This window comes from Dromaius novaehollandiae, chromosome 23 (genome assembly GCF_036370855.1).
Source record: "Dromaius novaehollandiae isolate bDroNov1 chromosome 23, bDroNov1.hap1, whole genome shotgun sequence".
Taxonomy (NCBI): Eukaryota; Metazoa; Chordata; class Aves; order Casuariiformes; family Dromaiidae; genus Dromaius; species Dromaius novaehollandiae.
Window position 1 is genome coordinate 10,127,250 of NC_088120.1, and position 5,461 is coordinate 10,132,710.

Consider the following 5,461-nt stretch of genomic DNA (forward strand, 5'->3'; position numbering starts at 1 on the left):
CCTCCATCGTCTTTGTGAACTGGGATCCTTCTGCTTCTGTGGTTGCATCATGAAATAGTCTATAGATTTAAGATAAAACATCCTCCAGTTTCATGGTCAACATTTGATTAACTGATCTATGCAGTCAATGAATAAAAAGTCCAAGGAATGGCAGGAACTGGCATTGATGCCCTGATCCTGCAAGCTGTTGGAGCTGAGCAGGCTGGCACCTCTGGTATTACTGGACATGAATAGTGAAATGAGTTTGCAGATGTTCTAGAACTGTTCAGGATAGTCAAATCTAAACCAGCCTGCGAAGAACTGCAGAAGGACCTCATGGGATCATGACAGTGAGTGATAAATTAGCAGATAAAATAATGCTGCTAATCTATATGCAATGAAGCGCTCTAAGTTAGCTGCTATGTTTGTGGCACTATTACAGATAGCACTCTGAAAACAGCCAGCTAGGACTCACAGGAGGTTAGAAGAGGAAAAAACAAACAAACCACACACCTTTGGGAACTGTTAGAAAAGGATTAACAAACCAGAAAAATACATCATACAGCATGACATATCTGTGCATTTGGGTGGTATTCCTCCACCCTGAATGTCACATACAGATCTGGCCAGCCAAACTGGCAACACCATGGAGAAAAGCAATCAGGGTGATCAAAGATCTAAACTGACTTCTGTATGAGGAAAGACCAAATGGACTAGAGCTGCTCCCCTTGGGAAGGACACTAGTGATATGTGATAGAGCAGCAGAAAACAATGGTATAAAAGAATACAAACAGGGAGTGATTACATTAAAACTAGGCACTGTCCACCAAATGAAATTATCAGGGAGCAGGTTTAAATAAATGAACAGAAGACAGGTAAGAAGCTGTGGCAATCCACAAAAGCAGGCATGTAAATGGCTTTTGACAACATGGAAGAGAGGTGATTTTAGAGAGTATGTTTTCATACTCTTCCCTACACATCCAATGCTGATCATGGCTGGAGACTGGGAGAGATGGATGTGGGTCTGATTCTTCACAGCAGTCATTACGCCGGGACTTTCTCAGAGCTTTGGCCTGTCATTTTTCCCCGGAGGTTGCAGAAGAGGCTGATGAAAATAGAGAAATAAGCAAATGGTTCCAAAAGGGATCACCGGCTTCCAAAGAGATCTCCCTTTCAGTAAAGCATGAGAGGAACCGTGTACTAGAGTAATTTGTGGGGATGGATCAGAGTCAGAAACTTGCATCTAAATATCCTCTTCAAAAACTTTAGGCATGCATGTACAATGGGAATCAGATCAGAAAAATCACTTGGCATGAAGTGTGCGAAAGCAAAGACCTAACTGACAGGCTCTGTAGATCTGGTTTCTCTCTGGACCTTCCAGAAAGAGTCAGGCAGCAAAGAGAAGCCAGGGAACAGAATGGAAGTACTAGAGACACAGAGGCTTGTTTACACTTCAAAGCTATTTGAGTGTGACTGAAAGCACAAAAGCTATTCCTAAATAAAATTATTCCAAAAAAGGAGTGGCCTGTTCTGCATTAGCATAATCCATGCTTAAAATGGATTATGATAAAGGAGAACAAGGTGCTTTTGTGCTAGAATACAGGTTTCCCTACACAAAATTATTTAGGAAATATTATCCTGATATAATGCAATTTGTAGACATGCTCTGGTGCATAGTATCAGAGAAGTACAAGCTACATGCCAATACATGATGAAAGCATATATGTGCATACTATAATATAGAGTGAAATGTCATTTCATAACACAATCATATTATGAAAACCTTACTTGATTAGGATACTCTGAATATCAAAAAATTCTTAGACATACCAGTGATGAGCAATACAGACAAGGCATCAGGATATGCCTACAGTAATTACATACTATGTCCACCAGCTAGAAAAAATACCTCCTTCCTCATTTTCCTTTTTGGGTTGCTGCAAGTCTTTTGAATGTTTCATGAGGTACAGTCTGGTGCCTGAAAGGCAAGGATGATACCAACTGCCTTCTAACTGGGAGGAAGTTCGATGATTTGGATTCAGTTGCTGATTCTGCCACAAATGCTGATGTTGGGTATGTCGCATAGGATCAACTTTCTAAAAGCACTGAGATTTTCACTTCCCCAAAGGACGGGAAAGTTTGGAAACCTCCATTTCTACACGCCCACATTGATAGCTGAAAAGAGCTTAGATTTCAGAGGCTGTGTCAGGCCATTTCTTGTTCATAACAAGTTAGTGCTGGAGCTCCCCTCCCAGGGTCACTGTCAAACAAGGCCATCCCCTGGTGGGTTCTGCCTTTCCATCTTGAGAGAAAAAGGCTTTTTACACAATTCAGTGCCCAACCCTGGTATAAATTCCCACACTGATTACAAATATCATCATGGGAAAATACATGAGATTGTGTCAAAGAGTAAAAATAGATTCAGGCTCATGGTTTCTGCCCTGGTTATAGAACACTTTGGAATTTCAATCCTAAAGGGGAATTGAAAAGAAATCTTTTTTGAATTAATTGTGAATGAATGACAAGTCCAGGGAAATCACGTGACAATCTTTGACAAGTGAAAAAGAAAAAGAACATTAACAAAAACTCTTCATTCCCTAACAGTCAGCTATCCCAAGGGTAAACTGAGGTTAACATTGAACTGGGACTCTATATTGTACCATTAACATAAACAAGCAGAGGTTATGTGTTGGCATTCTGCATGACTTTGGATAGACTAAATAATTACCTTTAAATAGCCTACCTTAAAAATGACAGCATAATAACAACTCTCTGTGCTGAAACAAGACAATAAACAGACTTTGCTGGCCTATAGTTAACACATTCTTTCATGTATGAGAGAGTCCATTAAATTTCAGATTTCACATTTAGAGTCCAAGGAACCACACAGTCAGTGAGCAAAGGAAGATTTTTCCTGTTGGTGCAATTGAGTCAAAGCACCAGAAACAAAGGTATTTTCAAATGAAGCAGAAAAACAAATGCTATTTGCAAGGGAGAAAGTGCTTGCTTGCTTTAGAGATTATTGATTTAGCAACCTAGACAGACAGCACAGTTGCCATGTGTAGCATACCACTATAGCCTTAATTATCCATCAGACTTTAGGAGAAACTCTCAACCCAGTCATTACACAGAACATGAACACGCTGAGCCAAAAGGTATCATTTTGGTCTTCCTGCATGACCTCTTTTATATTGCAAAGAATTCCCACTGCAGCCACCTGAGCATCGCTGCATTTTTAATAGGGTAACATAAATAGCAATAGTAATTCCAGACATTGCTCCACAGGGCTAATGTATATCCAAGATTTGACCCCATAATCTCAGTGCTGAAAACACCTCAGCTACCTCTCACATAGGCAGGCAATCAGTGACAAGGATGCCACTGTCATTCTGGAGGGCTCCTTTGTGTGTTTTATATTGATACCTTCAAATGCTTCTTTTTTTGATTCTCCACAACAAATAGGACGTTAAAATTATATCAGAAGTGTTTCCCATAAAGATGAGCCCAATTTTAGTGGCAAAGGTCATCATTAAAGAAGGCTTGTTAAATGCAGACAACTCAGCTTTTTAGGGGTGTGGGATTGGCTCAGAAAAAGATCAGGGTATTGTTCCAAGTCGAGTAAACCCCAACTGCAGCATGTCAAGACATATGTGGATGCTACAACCCTCTCACCTTCCGGTCAGCTGTCCCTGCAGAGCTGCCTTGGGCTCCCCTCCTGAATTCTTCCACTGTACGAAGTTCTGAAACTGGTTAAAAATCCCCAAAGGCAGCATTTTCCTGGTATGACTCATTCCTGACTGACCTGCACTCAAACAGAAAGAGATAATCGGTCCATCATCTTTCTTTGCCTACACTCAAAATTTCAGATGATGTATGTGATTCTATTTATTATCTCACAGAATAGATACATTTCAGCTAATTCTGGAATAGCATCTTGGGTTTATTAAGTGCACGCTATAAGAGGTGAAGCACATTTACTCTATAGGCCACTCCAGGCCTTCACAGCCTACAGTACCTTGTGTAGAGACACAATCAGAGTGGATCCATGGAGTTTACTGGATGAGTTTCAGACTATCAGCAGCTGAAACACTACACGTTTTTATTGTAGAGTTCATGAAAGTTTCACCATACTTGGGGAATGTAATTTATGAATAAGTTGTGCCATACCAGCCATAAAGGAAACTCATTTATAAAATATTGCTTACTGCTAGTGGAGCTGTGCTGCCCGCACCTTCCGAGAGAAGGTGTCTATGTTCCCAAAGCTCTCCAGGGAAAAGTGAAAAGATTAGGCTGTTTAAGAGAAGGAGGAGCTGCTACTAGAAACCGTGGAGACCTTATTCATCTGAAAGCTCGGCAGAACTGTAACCAGAGGACTTCTCCGCATTTCCTGTGTACGTTGTATCATCCAGGGATGTCTCTCTTCCACCAAGTTTACATCTCAGCATGAAGCAAATATTTTCAAAAAGCACCATTTGCTATGAAACCATTTCACTGAAACTGATGTAGTCAGTATATCTGACAGTATTTAAGTTTCAGGAGGGTTAAATTTGTGTTCCAATAGTACTTTATGGTACCCAGATAATTTAAGTTTAAGCACCATAACAAGAAAGAAAACTAGTTTTTCAGCAGTTTTTTCAGGCAAAGATATAGTATTTAAATGTATTATTTTATTTCTAATGATAATAAAAAGTTAATTCCTTTAAAAATTCCTGTTCTACTCCACTGTCTGTTGGCTCATTGTGAAAACAGAGAGAAAAGAATTCAGACCAGGCAGGCAAAACGTCAAAGGCTCCTGCGCTGTAGGTGTCACAGGCACTGCTAAGGAGGAGACTAGTGGAAGGGCCAGTTTGCTTAGTCGGGACAATGAGAACAGCCTCTCACATCCTCTTTATAATCTGCTGCTGTTTTGAGTCTTAAATGGACCCTGGCACCACAAAAAATTGCTTCGGTCAGGCCTCCCACTCTTGACCCATTTTCATTTAATTTCCTCTCCCCCAGCCCGTCATGCCAGGAGTATATTATTCCTTACGGAGTTTCCTGCTAATGTGGCGGCTTCCAGAAGAACGCAGTAATTACCATGCTAAATCAGACTACAGCCTTCTAGTACAAACTGCTCTTTTTTTTTTTTTTTTTTTTTTGACTCTGAAACATTCAGAACCTCTCTGCAAAGATGACCAAGTTCTGCACAGCTCTCTGGAGCGAAACCAGGAGCAAAGTACATCTGCACCTCTGTGCAGGACACGGTGCCCATCACAGCCTCGACATGGCACAGATGGCCACCAGCGTGCTCACCAGCACACACGGCACATCCGAGCAGCAAACTGGGAAGCATTCAGCTGCCAGCAGAGAAACAGGCAAGACAAAAGACACAGGAAACCTATTCACCCTATGGAGCATCTTCCGTAACACCAGAAAGACAGATGAACAGGTTGGAGAATCTGTGCTCTAGGTCTCACCCTGCTAAACACTTCAGTATCTCATG